Source organism: Temnothorax americanus, unplaced genomic scaffold, assembly GCF_048541705.1.
Source record: "Temnothorax americanus isolate GAGA-0224 unplaced genomic scaffold, ASM4854170v1 Scaffold62, whole genome shotgun sequence".
Classification (NCBI taxonomy): domain Eukaryota; kingdom Metazoa; phylum Arthropoda; class Insecta; order Hymenoptera; family Formicidae; genus Temnothorax; species Temnothorax americanus.
This window is the reverse complement of record NW_027509769.1, coordinates 238318-255353: the sequence shown is the minus strand read 5'-3', so window position 1 is coordinate 255353 and position 17036 is coordinate 238318. Positions and strand designations below refer to the sequence as shown.

Below are 17036 nucleotides of genomic sequence, written 5' to 3'. Positions count from 1 at the left end.
TGACTACGAGTAATAATTCCTATGAAAGTGCTCTCAGGAGAAAAAAGAGCAGGCTGGGGAGAAATGTAAATTGCGTGGATGGAAAGTATCTTGCGCATAGTTCCGCAAATATGCCACGCTAGGTGGATCTAATTGCGAGCCGCATTTCATCCCCAGCTGGAAAAATCTCCAGAGACACGCGACAAAGGTACGTACATTCGCGATATACGCGCAAGTATTCACCGCGGCATTTCGTAGTGAGACGGCTTGAGAATGATGTAAGAGATTATCAACCCTGAATTAATGGCCGCGAAGGACGCACTAGTACACTAGAAAATCTCCTGTTTATGAAAAAGAGAGTCATTAATTCACAGCACGCTGGAAACTGTAAGCAACTGTATAAATTAAAAAAAAGAAACGATACATTATTGAATTACGTAAAAATTGCAGCCTGTTCTTTTTGCCGCGTGAAATTTAGTTCAAAGTAACCTATCTGAGACAGCAACATTATTTATAAAAAATAAAAGGACTTGAATGTAGGAATTCAAATTGAACGTCACATATAATGGCATATCTTAAAATACATAAATAATAATAATAATAATGTAAAAATTGCACTGTAACATTATATATAAATTATAGCTTATAGTATATATTATGGTAAATAAAAGTTTATTTTAGTTTTGTCTAGGTTAATTAAATTTTCTTCTTATATACAGTTCAATATCATCATCAATTCGTGTTTTCAAACTTCTATTGACAATTGTACGGCCGACCGCTTTGGGTTAAGAAGAATAGGATTATAGCTTATTAGGTCAGCGATTCTGACTTCTCCAGATTGCTTAAATTCTTGAGAAAACAAACTGTGGACCCCATCTCCATCCTTTACGTTTCGGTTCCGAGAGACACGAGAAATTTTCGATCTTTCTGATTACACACATATTTACTTGCTCGTTTATTAAAATTTAATAAATAGCGCTTTTGTTATCAAAAACCTTTGTTATAAAATATATGTATCGCATAGTTATACACAATGCGAGTTTAAGATAAATATTGATCTATAAAATTGCTTTTATAAAAATATATTCGGTCATGTAAAAAAGATGAAAAAGATATTAAATATATACAGCTATTAAAAGTTTTTTACATGTTTTAGATACATGTGATAATAAAGGTACGAAACACGTTTAATCATACAATGTAAAATAACCGCGCAATTATTATATCATCAAACGGATAATTAAAAAATATTTTGAGAGTATAAGTAATAATATATATCAACTTCATCGATACAACTCATATTAAAAATAAAAAAGATGTAAAGCTGTATAATTAACAATATATAATTTTTCGTGAAATTTTGGATAACGGCATACAGAGAATGCATACATTGTATGTATTATTATCTTGTTTATTATTAGAACAAATGTTTATGTTACATAAATATGTAATAATTTAATAATTAATACTAAGGCCACACTATTTCACTTTATAGATCTTACAATTAGTAGTCATGTTGAATTTTTCTCTTCTTAAAAAAAAATACCTGAAATGTATCTTCCATTTGATATATTTTATTAGTAATAAATTATTTATTTCTTTATTTAATATATTATTTGTAAAAGTGTTATTGCATGACCCTTCTATCCTTATTTTACAATTTTTCAACGTTATTTCTGGAAAAAAACCGATTTTCCAGTTTATACAAAGGATACGAATCAGCTCTATATCCTCTGGAGATTCTTATATCTATATTCCGTTTCATTTTTCATACGTGAATTTAACATCGTATTTCTTTCTCTCTAACCTTCTTATTCTGTCTTCTTTTTTCTCTTTCTTTCCCTCTCTTTCTCTATTCTTTTATTGAATTATGCACCGAATTCCGACCTATGTTGACACACCTTCGTTATAATATCTTGTTGTATCTCTGGTGGCGTTTGATTTCCTTAGGGCCGAGAATTTAAAAATTTCTCGAGAATGATGTTATGTCCCTTCAATTCACATATATCGTAGTTTAAATTTGCTTAATAAATATCGTTGCACTAAAATGATTTAATAACATCGCATGTGTATAAATATTGACAAATGGATTTATTTGAATATTAAAATGCGACTCAGTGTGTAACCCACAAGGTAGAAGCGCAGCTAGAAATACAAGAGACGTTTGTCAATAAACGTAAAGTCACTCGATTCGAGCTGGGATGTTAATCAAAAGTGACACTTTTTTATATTTGCTCGAGTCTAGAGCTTCGAATTTTATGTTTAATAATCGGACAATCTATCAGTTACCATACGGCATGCTCGCGCGTTTGGAGGCTTACATGTAGGCAACGCTATAGTAAATATCCCGATAGTCTATCGCTGCGCGGCTATTCAATATTGACACACCGTAGTAAAACAATGGAAATATGTTGCCCGGCCACAGTGTCGAGGAGAAGCGTAAATATCGAGTAAATTAGCATTAATCTGTTGGCGTTCGCATCGGCGCTGTTCGACGGCCGGCTGTTAACGGTTTGAAAATCACGGTAACCGAATGTCACGTGTAGCCGTGTGTTTGTCGTCCGCTTAAAAGCCCTTTAACAGGCACGCGAATCATTTTTGAAGTCGGCCTCTGAACCTGAAACAAACCGATCCGATCGCATGCCCGCCACTTTTGCCCGCGCGCGCGGGAGAGACGGGATGGTATCTCTTTGCTCGACGAACCGATAACGCAAATATTTCGACATGTGCACGAATGTGAATTTGACGACAAAAACGTGGAAACGCTCAAGTCAGTATTTATCTCACATTACTCAGTCGTTATTTATGAAATGTTCAGTATCCGGTTGTAATCCTCATTGATTATTCTACCACGTAAAATATTTTTATTAATGTTATTTTATCAAAAGTATCTAATAGTATTTCTTTCGAGTAGGCTATACTATAGTGATTAAAGGAATATCATTGAAATCAAAAACCTGTTAAATTAAATTAAACAATAAATAAAACATATTTTTAATCAAATAAGTCACCTTTCAGCCACAGGTGATAAAGACTTACATCTCGATTGTTATCAGGATCAATATAACTCTTTAATTATAAAAGATTGACAATTAAATAACTTCGTCGAACTCTCTCTCTCTCTCTCTCTCTCTCTCTCTCTCTCTAAATTCCAATAATATAAATAAATTACAAAATGTTAGCCGTCGCTCTAAACGAATAAAATACTTTTAATAAGAAACTGTTAAGTTTATGCAACTTTTTAAAGTTCAGACCGAGTAACAAAAGCACAAGACATATAAAAGCATTTATTAGCGACAAAAAGCTCGTAAAATGAGTACAACTTTGACAATTCCGGGACCCAGATAACAGTAAATAAGCTCTGGGTCTTTCGGGAATCTCATAATTCGTTGAAACGTCTGTGATTCGACGGCGGATACAGCCATACAGCCGAAAATTCGAATTCCGGCGACGAAACCTGTGGGCTGAAACATGATTGACATCTTACCCAAGTTGGGAAGGTAGATCGCGTATAGATGGGGCGCGCAGCGCGAATGACGTAAACTGTCAAACGTGACGGCAGAGGAGAACAGATTGGCCTTAGTGCGCGGTACGTGATCAGCGTGGGTAGCGTCTTCTGATTTCTCCGTGGCCACAGAACGTGAAAGAGACATTCTAGAAAGGAGAATAACGTTTAATGCGCCGGGCGGGCAGGCGGAGATAGAGCGCCGAGAGAAAGATGGAAAGATCGCGAGAGAGATCGGACGTGACGCCATTTCCATTCCCTAAAATTTATGGGCTAAGTTTTGCTCGCACGTGGTCCCGCTAATTACGCGAGAAACGCGGCAGGCAGGTTCGGGAATAACGATCGCGCGACGACCACTGCATGGCTGAAATAAAAGGAAGACGTAGAAAGGATACAGTAAGCGCGTTCCAATGCATGCACGTTCGGATATATATAGAATCGTTTATTACCTAATGAAGTTCGTATATGGATGAGTTTTATATCGTGACTTAAGGAAAAAATAAGTGACGCAGATTTATTTCAATATCCGACCAAACAAAAAATTGATTAATGTAATGCTGATTAGCGAGTAAATAGAATATCTGCATCTTAAAAAATATATACTCCTTTTATTTATTTATCTCTTTTTCTTTCTATATATATTTTACGTTGTGATATTTTGATAAGCATTAATTTAATTAAAAAAATCAATATATTAATTTCTTTTTAATTAAATTAATGTAAATTTTTGATACAAAAATTAATTAAGGATAAAGTAATTAGAAATAATTAATAACATATAATTATTATAAAGATTGATAGCATCAATGAAACAATTATTTTAGCTTTAATTACTTTAGCTTTAATTTCATAGAATTGAAGCTAAATTGTCATAAAAAAATGTATGATCGCTAAGATTTATTTTTATAACCAAAATGTAACAAAAATAAATAATTTTGTTTTTGTTCATTGCTACACTTATTTTTTAAGTAGTGATAGAGATCCTATATGTTAGTGGTGTATATTTTTGTCCATTTTATGTGTATTCTAGATTAAACTGCGCACTGCATCAATATCTAATAATAACCTCACTAGAACGTATCCCGTCAAGAGTTTATTCGCAAAAACTTTACCCGAGTTTCTGCTAATTACCGTCTTGTTAATTACGCGAGATCAAGAAGCAGGTTTATTCTTTCACATGAGGCAAAGAAAAAAACAAGCGTGCAATTCCTATATAAAAAAGAATCTGAATCATACTGCTACACTGGAGCTTCACTCACTGACCGAAGTGTATAGCGAAGACAAAGTTCTGTTCGATTAAAATCTTATGCCAAAGTGCCAAAGTTTCAGATTATACACGTTCCGTAATACAGTTTCACGAATTTCGAAGTCTACCGTTTTCTCGCCATGCACTAAACACTTGCGATCCGCGAACAGCCTGCGTAAAATTCGTAGCCATATATATATATATATGGATATATACTATATATATATATAAGTTAATCATATGTAATTTTATTAAAGATTCTCTTGAATACCTTTGCAATTAATGCCACCTTTATATCAATATCCACGAGTGTCACAACTATTATAATTAATCGCTAAGTGAAAATTTTCATTTTTGATCCTGCGTGAATTCAATTTTATGCTTTTCTATACAAAATATTCATTTTTCAACAATAAAATGCGCAAAATATAGATCTCGTCTTTATTTTATGTAAAACATGAGAATAAAGCGATGTATTGTTTTCACTATTTATAAATCTGCTATACGTGTGATTATAATTTGGAATTAAAACTGTGATAATTTCTGTATAAATTCAATGTTTAATGCGTTTCTATCGTTACAACTGAACGCAAAGAAAAAGTCATATGTATGTTAAAATGTTATATAATACTAGTATTTATATACCAATCGATTTTTACTTCAAATATTGTAAAAATTTCAGTGTATAATATTTTTTATTACGTTCTCAATCTCTGATCGTACACTCTTATTAAGATCTTTCAAAGTGACATTGTATGTTGTGTGTGTGCGTGCATGTGCGCGCACGTGCGTGTGTGCGTGTATTTGCATGCATATATTCTTCTAACGACATGAAACCGAAATTTCGCGTGCTACATCGTGTTAGTCTGACGCTTGTCGTTCGAAGCAATCACCATTATAACTGCCGACGGGAATTGCAGAACTTTATCACACAGTCTAAACAATGCCGGATTTCGCCGTAATGCCAACACATATGATGTCACGTCCAATGTCGCAGTTTATCAATGACAACTAATGCAATGGATGTTCATTCTAACGTATCCTCCGTTATCGCGTTGAGCCATGCCATCGTCATCCTCGACTATACCGACTTCATGTCAAATAAAAAAAAAATATTTTCCAAAATTTTCGTGAAACATGAAATTGCTCCTATTTGAAGAAATCGATGCATCGCTATCAATGTATCAAATTATTCTCGCCGGAAGAATGCAATCCGATAACAATCTGCAAATCTTCGTAAATAGGACATTTTATTAAACAACGAATAAAATATATATATAGTAAATTAAAATAATTTATATTTTCAATTAGACTGAAAGAATTGATTAAACGTTAAACGTGTGTTAATTTCGATATTTATATCAATGAGATACGCATAAGAATTCCAAGTTCTATAATATATATTGAAAAAATCATATCGAAGAAGACTAATACAGAAATGTCTATTCATTGCTTAACATTCGAAGCGATGATATCCGTAATATATTTCACGGTCAATCATTCGCGTTTTTATCTGTCACCGACATTCATAAACTAATTGTCAACGCCGGACAGTTTTAACGTGATGGCCGCACGTCCGGCAAAGCTGTGCCCTGCGCATAAAATCGAATTTCAAAAGATTCGTGGAGGAGTCGCGGGTGCGAATGGTCCTTATCTGTGGATCAATCTGATTGACAATCGTTTTGCCCGAAGGGTACATGAACATTTTCGATTATCGTGACTCAATACCAACCAGCCGAATTCCCTGTTGATCTGATTGACGCATCTGCGTGCCAGTGGAGCGTAAACGCGGTCCCCGCCGCGTACCATCTCGTAATGGAATCTCGCAGAGTACTCGGGGAATATCGTGGGTACCTCCTAGATCGGTGCCTCCTTTGAGATCTCGTTTAGCAAGCTGATATTGAAACGGGTAAACGGCGCCGCGGCGTTTTCACGATAAAGAGAAGGGCGTTCGCCGGGTTGTGCGTGCGGAGATTACTGCCGTTTTGTTTATTCGCGCGCACCACACGTTACGGGAATACGTTCTCCCAGAACGTACGAGCGAAGTGAGCGGAAAAAGACGAGGCAGAGGGAAACTGTGGAAGAGATAGAGAGATAGCAATGGAAAGCGGAAAGAATAAGGAGGGTGGCGAGATGGAAAAATAGACTCGCCGCCGTCGAGAGACATATCTTTCTCACATCTCAATTTGTATAAGTATCTCGCCAGTTATCCTAGAGTTACCCGATACCGAACACGTGCCATCGCACACGCGTGGGCGGCCTGACGCAACCATAATGACACGATACAACGATATATGTATATTTCGTTGCCGGTGGGAGAACGTATATCTGCTGTATATGAATTGTACGTACGCTCGGCGAGGTGCGCACATTCTCGCCTCAACACCACAATTGTACGCTAATAAGTTTCTGTGGGAATACCACGGCAGAGCGACAGATACTTTATTCCGTTTCACGTCGCGACCGCACAGGATTACAACCGAGACTGTAAGGGCGGTGGAGAAATAATTCCCCGGGAGGTCGTGCAACACGATCGTGCGAGAGGATGGGTCCTGATTGTCCTCCGGGCAACGCGGGTAACTGGCAGGCGGATGTCAAGTTGGTGAATATTTGATGTCTCCACATTTACCTGAATATAGTGTAGATGCAAAAAGCGAAAACTACACGCACATTTAACGGAGACACGAAAGGTTTCGCGTCTTCCGTTCACAAGCACTATATAAACTCTCTCGCAGCGCATGTAAAGATGAAATAAAGATGCATAGATCAGACATAAAAGTTGTCAGAACTTAAATATATATATAACTTAACTATAACTTTATATATAACTTACATATATGGGACAATCCACGTCACTTTTACCCCCCATCTGTCCAAAATTGGTATGGACGGATTTTAATGACTAAGGGCGGAAAATGTTCGTCTTGAAAAAAGCTTTCGAAAGGCGTGTAGCATATATGCGCAATTCAACATGGCGTCATGTTGGATCTGAAATTTTGAATTTATCCCTTTAAGCAGCCATAACTATGACGCCATGTTGAATTGCGCATATATGCCACACACCTTTCGAAAGCTCTGCTTTTCAAGACGAACATTTTCCGCCCTTAGTCATTAAAATCCGTCCATACCAATTTTGGATAGATGGGGGGTAAAAGTGACGTGGATTGTCCCATATATGTAAAATATATTACATAAGTAGTTGAGAGAAAAATAGATAAAATGTGTAGCGTACATTAAACATTATGTAAAACATTAAAAAAAGCGTTAGAATCTGAAGGCTTGGATCTTTTTATCAATAGCAAATAGCAAATATTATATATTTTAATATATTATATATTTTTATCTAATGCTTTACTCTTGTGTCTCTAATCTTCATTTTATATATAAAAGATTAGAAAAAAGTGGGGCGTAATGGAGTGGCGCGAGAAGAATGCTTTTCCATGCTAGAACACACATATGACCGAAAGAACTCAAGGAGTTGCGCTGGAAAAACACGATTGAAACTTTCGCTTGTGCGGTCACGATCAAAATTCTGCAAACTCGTAATACTGCCGCGAGTTTGCCGGATCATTGCCGAGCTTATAGCATAGGACATTCTTGGTTTTTCAAGCGGACGAACGGGGCCATCCAGACGCGGGGCTATCCTCACTCACTACGCTAACAGCTTGCAGTCTGAATAGAAAACTTTTACGTAGGAAATACGTAGGAAATACGTAGGAAATCCCACGATCGACTTTCGGCGAGCGCCTATTTTTTTGGAAAGACACGGTGACGGTGGGTAGATGGAATTGACGTGCTTCATAAAGTTTTTATGGACTATTCGAGGGAAGTTGCTTCCTCGCATGCGGATGTTTACGTGTACGTGGGTTTTTACGAAAATTGTTTTGGCAAAAAAACCCTCGTGTTTGAAATGTAAACGTTGTAAATTTATTTTCTAACATTCTCGTTTGTCGATCGTATAACATTTCAAAATTGCTTTTTAATAAGATATTTTAGAATTACATGTTATTAATTAAAAGACTTCACAAAAAATATCAATTTTATTAATTTGTTATTGAAATAAGGCTATACTGACTTTATCTTACTAATAAAATAGAAAATATGACACTAGATATTATTTGTATGTGATGTATTTAAAAAAATTGTCTTTATATTCAAATAAAATTGAAATTATTATGAAAATATTTGTTAAACACATATTCACATTGTTGAATTAAATTCGAAGCAGATTGTCTAAATACGGAATTACAGGCACGCTTGTGTGTGTGTGTGTGTGTGTGTGCTCCAGACATTTTGCTAATCGATAAGCTCAATCTAATTCATCTATTTGGATACTGCCCGCAAAAAAGAGGATAAAAAGAATCGTTAGCCCGTAACAAAATTAAAACATCTGATTGTATATATATCAAAGTTCCTAAATCCTATATTTATTTCTTGCTGACACATAAGTAGCGAGCTCGCGAAAAGCCAATCAAATATTGCAAAAGCAAAATAAAATAAAACAATCTAAATATACGTTAACTTATTTTTCGAAATATGAAGCATACACATACCTAATTACATAAAGTCAAATTTTCAGATATTGCAAAAGCAAAAATACATCCTACACATTGTAGTCTCGTATTGAACATCTTCAGCAATTAAAATCTACTCGTTCAATGTTTGCAACAAATAATTTACAACAAACAAACGATTCCAATAGATGAAATTATATTTCCATCGATGTGTTTACTATTAGATACTTTACATGGATTATATTCTCCATCGGATTGAATTTACTTAATTTTCAACGTGAAATTCAATATTCAGCATTCAGAGTCGGATAAATTATAAATAAATTTTTTGAGATAAATGTTATATAACCATAATTTTATATCTATTTGATTTGCAGTCTTTTTTCTGGATATATTGATTGTGATATAATTAATAAAAATTATACTTCTATATCAGATTATTATGATTAGTATCCCAGCAGTTTGTCAACATCATAATTATTAAGAAAAATTTTGATTGTCTTACCAAAATCTTATTAATTATTGGTATTTAAAATAAAATTTAATGGAAATTTTCTTTTAATGAAAAGAAACTTTAATAAGCACTCACACATAACTTCTAAGAAATGGAATTCATTTAATTTTAATTATTACTTTTGTTACATTGTTCATTCAGTTTTATGGCAAAATTGTAAAGTCCATAAATTTCCGTAGAAATATTACTTTAATTTTAATAAACTTTACATAATTACTATATACGATGAATTGACCTCTCTTATTTATTGATCACGTTGAACAGTTATTTTTACAATAATTTATAATTAATCTTTCTTATTCAATAAATATTATTAATTCAATTTTTTTTATAAGCACATTATAATAAAAATTCAATAATGATGATAACGTTCTGATTTCATAAATTAACATCTTTTTAATAAAGTTGACGTACATAACATGTGCTTATTGTTATGAGTATTTTCCCCTACGGTTGTAATTTGATTTAAAAGTAACGATTTGCACATGTTTGCCTAATTATCGGACCAAAGTGCGTGCCACTGCGTATTATTATTAAATCAATCGCGCGCAATGCTATTGTCACCGCGCATTGAAATAAATGTGCGAAATATTTCGTTGTTCGTAATTTGCTCAACATTTCATCTGAAATTTCATTAATACAGACATAGTCATAAATACACACTTCTACTGTGAAAAGTGGATGTGACAAGTGTTTTTAAAACAAATGATTAAAATCATAAAATGATAATCGAGAGACACGTCAATGGTAGCAAATTTAATGAATATATTCATTTGAGTCGTGATAATAAGGGCAAACTCGAAGTATAACAGTTTCAAGAGATAGCAAAATGCGTTTCTAGATGCAGAGTTGATATACAGTATGTATCTACGCTCCTCGTTTTCACTGTATATACGTTGGCTGCAGACTTCTTTACAGAAAGGAGGACAGGAACCAGGCCAATAGGGTTGCCACAGAGTCGCCTTATCAGCGGTTTATGTGGTACGACGTAGCACGGACTACCTCGAGGCGATTTCTATGTGAACAGTCCTTGTATGAGCATATACGTGGCATCTACTGTCTATATATCGTATACATAGATAGTTATGTAATCTCCAACCATTTAATTCCCAATATACATATAGGTACTGGTATCGTCGAATAAATCAATGATCCGATAAAAGTGTAAATCGAACAACATGCTTTTTCAAGTTCGACAGTAACATACATCGAATGCTGCATTATTTATTTAACTATGAAATTTACAATTGTAACTTCTGTGTATGTTGTAATATGTCAGAGAGAATAATTTTAATTAACACAACTATTGTCATTCTACGATCTGCGTTTAAGAAAAACAGCATATTTACATATCTAGGGCCTGCTTTTATTTTTAAGCCTTATTTAAGTTAAATTGATAAAAATAACTGGAAGTTGTGGAAATATAATAATCCATCAAATATTTGTGCAAAACAAAATTATAATAATTAAAAAATTTCTAGTTGAGAGATTATGTTTCTGGTAACATTCTATATGTATAATTATATATAAAGTATAGATATTTAGTATGTACTATATGCTTATTTTATACAAACTGTTTTAGATGGTACCTGATTCAAATTTTATTTAAGTCTGAATTAAAATAAATGTAGGTCATCCTTTAATATGTAAGCGTCTGTAATAACGTCTGCAATAACGTTTGTTATTTTTATTCCACCTTCAAATTGTAAATCACAGATAGAGTACAGATATTTTTATGTACATATATGCATATTTCGTACATTGCTTTCAGATGCTATCTGCTTCAAATTTTATTTAAACGTATCATGTGTCTGGTCTGATTAAAAATAACTGTGTGTGGGGCATCCTTTAATATACAATAAGCAATGACATCTTATTTTTATTCTATCTTCGTATAAACGATCGATTTAATATAAAATATTTATGATTGGAACTATATAATGGATGGAACATCCATATTTGTTATTTTAATTAAACACAATCAATTGCTTAAGTAAGCAATGAATATTATATTAATTAAGTACATTTGCTTATAAATACGCAATTATATAATGATAATAAATGTATCTTTTTTATTTATAACATTAATAATATCAATATAATTATTATGCTAATAATAATAATATATAATTACGTTTATTTATAAAGTATTCTTAGTTTAATATAACTTGTTTACTTTTTTCAGGAATATTAAATCGTCACATCATGAGCATTAAAAGATACATTTTGCACAGTTAACCATTAATATCATTTATGAGCGCTAATTGATCACTAGTGATTATTGGACCTCTGGTTTTTCAATGGCAAGTTATACATAGACACTTATCAGTGGATAGTTTACCCTCTCGTTCACCGTATCACCGAGCGTATCACCGATACAAATGGATCTCCGTAATTCCCGACTCATCACGGCGTCATAACGTCACCGCAACCGTGCGTTCAATTTGTCTGCCGATCGTCGGCTCTCTACGCTACCGATTTCATCGTATGTCCATTTCATCGTATTACCATTTCCAATGTTCCATGCTATTGCTCTCTCGCGATCGTTATTATCTTTGCTTAACGAGGTGCCAACATTATTTCAAACCCTTCCCCGAACCGGGTCTTGTCGATCGAGTCGAGTCGCGTGTCGCTCCTACCACTGTATTTTCGCACAAAGAGTTAAACGCCGATGAATACGTTTTCGCTCGTCGTTGAACCATTAGGGACCAACGATGGAGACCGATGTACCTCGTCGATGCATCGAATGGGCAGTGTATTATTAACGGCTCGAATGGTTCCGCAACGACGACCTCGAGGGGAATTGGCGCTCGGATGAGAAAGCAATCGAATCGCTGGCAGCGTCCACCGGCGTCGCGATATTCTCCTACGTCGGGGGAAGTAGGCCGTAAATTTCGCGACCTTATTCAGGACGGGGAAAAGGTGGAACGACGCGCGACCGGTAGGACATGAAATGGCAGGACGATGCGCGATTCTTTCACGAGACGCTGACTTCCTTAGCTTCTCCGTACCGTGAGACATCGGCGAGCGCTGATGTGAAAAGAAACACGGGAAATAGTGGACCAGTCAGTCTCCGGAATAACGATTTATTGCAACGCGATACGTTAAAAATTCGAATTTCTGCAACTTGGAAATTGCTAAGGTTGTTTTATTAAAATTTAGTATAAAGAAAGCGATAAGTGCTATAATTAAGAATTAAAGTAATAATGTAAATATAATTTAATTTATACAAATTATGTCATATGTGCGTCATAACAGGAAGTAACGTATGATTAAAGATGAATTAAAAAATTTCTATTATATTAATATATTCTTATAATTATATATATATATATATATATATATATATCTTATATAGTACGCAAAAATGTATATATGTATATCTCATTTTTTTCTTTTTTTCTAGTACACACACTGCGTTGAATATATTATTATAAATATCTTAGTTTTTCGAGACCCATGGCTTAATAACCACTTGTTTCGCGAAAAACAGTGTTTTCCGAAAGAGTGGTTGCACACAACCGCGATTCAATCTAATCGAAATTATTTTCAACGACACGCGCTGCCGGAATCGAAGTGCGGAGTAGGATTTAATCGCGCGAGTATCTTAATCGGCGCAGTCGGCAAGCAGACAAATAGTGGCCACAGGCTATTGGCTGGCGGGCTTGTAGCAAAGCTCTGATATAACTCAAGCCACCTGATAGTTTCATTACTACAGTAAATTTGCCGGCCATGGTGAGCCCCTGATACGTTCTGCATCGTGTATGTGCGAGTATGTGTTAAACGGCCAGAAGGCGAGAGGCGTGTAGAGGGCGAGAAAAAGGAGAGGGATAGGAACAGGTGGAAAGAAAAGTGGCAAGGGATAGTTTGCGCTGTTCGAGTCACAGTAGTGGTGGTGGTTGAGATGTATCAGGATCGGCTACGATCAGTAGAAAGTTTGGTCGGGAAAACCATTCCATTTGTTCTGGCAAAGAAAAACACACGAGAAACGCGTTCCGCGGCTAACGACGCGTTTCGAAAGGTGCCCATTAGATGAAAATCTTGTGAACTTATGACGTCTTTCGTCATGAAAAATATATCCATGGATGTATATATGAAGCAATACATACTGCAAAATGAGTTGTTTACTTATCAAGTAAATTATCGATGAATCTATAGTAATGACACTAATGGCAGAATAAAAACTGTTGTTTAAAACTTTATTAATTTAAACTCGCATGAAAAACATTATTTTCAAAAGTTGATATTTACATACTTTTACATCTTAACGTAATAGAATGAAAACGTCTACTTTAGCTCATATTCCGCGCGGTGAGCACTTTTCAAAGGTGGCAAAAACGCACGACCGCATCGCGAATTACGCGGCGACGTGCCTCTCAAAAACGTAGAAAGTGTTAATTCACAGAGTAGTCGGTGCGCGTTTGACGTGCCCTTTTGAAGCGCTTTTGCGCGTAAGGCCACTCATTCTCCAATTTATACCCGGAGATCTCCGATGCGCGCCTCTCTCACGCACTTCTCGCCCCGTGATGTAATCACGACATATAGATATAATGCTCGTTAGACAGTTCGTTTGATGTGGCTCAGCCCGGCTTCTCCGCCGGCACTCCACGTCGCTGGAAAATGCTGAAAAACTTTGCCCGCGCTCGAGATAGCGTATCACAGGGACGGCATGCGAATAAGCGCAGACGCTTTTAACGCGCCTATCCGTCCGGACGCGCGGATAGACCGCGCGCGGAAAGTTTATGAAAATACGAATGCCCTGCGTTTATTTTTATTAGAGAGTCCCTCTTTTATGCGGGGGCCGCGCGCACACGGGGGCTCCCCTTGCCGGTCCCCTTTGCGAGCGAGGGCGGGCGCACTTTTCCATCAGAAAATATTCCGCCTTTTGATGTTCGAAGCCACTTCGCCCCAACGAATGACATTACGGAAATGGGAGGGTAATACGCCGCATACCGACCGGCATTTCAACGTTCTCGTTCACCACCTTCAAGCCCATGCACTGGAGCACCTCGGATACGCGGTGTACTTTTCGTACGTGGCTGGTGCACCCTCTTCTTGAAAACTTGCTCGAATGACTGTCGACATTCGCAAGCAAACGTGTCCTCGCATCGCGACACTCTCAATTTTACGTTTTCCCGGTGACCTATGTAGCCGATTAAGTAACGATATTTTTTTGAAACTAGCTTTCACGAGTATATCCCAAATATTGGACCAAAATATCTACTTTTATATCTCGTGCTACGAAAATACTACCACGATACTTTGTCTTTCCTTGGTCTAGCAAATTTTATTTTGTCTGTATAATTTAAAATGTTTAATATAATGTATCGCATATTTATTTTTTTTATCGATGTTAAAATTAACATAAAGTAACTTTCATAAAATATTTAGATTTATATATATGTAATAAAATTATACTTGTATAATTTTAACAATGGAGATTTCAGTTAGATCAAAAACTGCATATTAGATTATTATTATACTGAAAAATATAATATATATCGTAAAAAGAAGAATAATTTATTAAAACTTTAAATATATATTTATGGCATTCAAGCATTGCGTTTTACATTTTGTACTGAAAGTATCACTCTTCGATGAGTAATTTTACAAATGGTATAAGCAACATATGTTTCTGGATTTATTGATTGCTTCATGAGAAGAGTCGGTCAAACTGCGTAACGTTCTCTATTAAAATCGTGATATATTTTTATAAAGATTTTAATGAAAGCACGTTATAAATGCCTATAAAATGCTTCAGTGACGCGTGATAAGATTTATTTTATGGTTCTATTTTTCGACAACGGCGCTAAATTCATTATCACAAACACTTGATACCAGCACACGGCCGCGATCAATCGCCAGAATATTATATTAGCGAAATTTTATGTTATACGCACGAGACCGAAAACCGACTTTACAATTAATTGATTCGCCATGCACGCACACGACGATTGACGTATTGTTCGTAGAAATGTTATTATTATATTATTGTATTAATATGTGTGGCATATTAATCTATATTAATGTTACCATGCATGATATACCTAATATGGTTTAAAATGAGACAATACTGCGGATTGAATTATAACGATCGTTTCATTGCGTAGTCGCACGTTATTAAAGTACAGTTTAGTGATCTTGCGACATTTTTAACAGCGGTTCAACAATTAACGGTCCAAAATCACGTATAAGTAAATGTGGACAAGTTGTAATGTAAATCTTGCCTATCAGGGATCTTGATACTAATCGAAACTAACTATGTAGCTTAATCAAAGTTCAGATAAACTTATATGACAACTGCGACTGTTGTGCATAGGTAATCCTGTCCAAAGTTACACAACCTCGACACGAGAGATACAAGTTAGAATCATCTTTGCGGCAGAGTAAGACAAGATAAAATGAAGCAGGTTGCAAGACAATTACAGAACACAAATTCAAAAAAAAATAAAAAGCATATCTAACGAGACATCATAGGTACACTAATTTCTAAGCTTGTAATTACAAATTGTATATATATATACATATATATATATATATATATATATATATATAAAACAAGGAATTAATATTAAATAGATTGATTTTACATACACATGCATGAAGTTACATCATGTGTCTTTATATAGATATATATCTAACACCAATTATACCAGTAACTAATAAAATATTAAAACACAATTGCAATTTCGACATTCATACTTACTGTTATCGATAAATCTGATGTGTCTACGAAATTTGCAGTTTTTTTTCTCTCGATTGTCTTTGTTGGCAAATTAACGAAAATTGTAAAGACTCAATATACCGCGTGAAAAGAACAATTCGCGAAAGAACTTCTAATACGTTGAGTCACTCATGCTTTGCTAGTTCGCGAACTTTTTACTTAGAGTTTCACGAAGACGACGTAAAAGCGAGTCGTAAAAAGTTGTGCAATTATGTTTATACGACGTACGTGAATGCAAATTTAAGTTTGCCTCAGGAAGTATATTGTGCAAGCATGTGATAAAATGGTGAAACTTGATTTACAATTAGACAATGACTTAGAACAATTTGACATAAAAATTTATAATAGATGCCATTACTTTTATTGCTCTCTTGATTTAGCTACACAAAAAGTAAATAAATTAAATGTACAAAACGGGAAGAAAAGAGGCTATATTTATAGCCTCTTTTCTTCCCGTTTTGTTAATTCTCGAGGGTCCGTTTACGATTTACTGAAATTAAATGTAAATACTAAAAATTAAAGAGCGCAAATTTAATACACGAATAAGAATTCAA

The 17036-nt window shown here is 35.0% G+C and overlaps 1 long non-coding RNA gene across 1 annotated transcript in view; it reads right to left on the bottom strand.

Annotated features, from left to right (window-relative positions):
- Positions 1 to 3129: 3129 nt before the first annotated feature.
- The window catches only part of LOC143905501 (uncharacterized), a 69567-nt gene continuing 55660 nt past the window's right edge, over positions 3130 to 17036 (bottom strand). The window contains exon 4 of the long non-coding RNA XR_013259216.1: positions 3130 to 3633. This is a non-coding gene — a long non-coding RNA (uncharacterized LOC143905501). The remainder of the gene's footprint in view (positions 3634 to 17036) is intronic.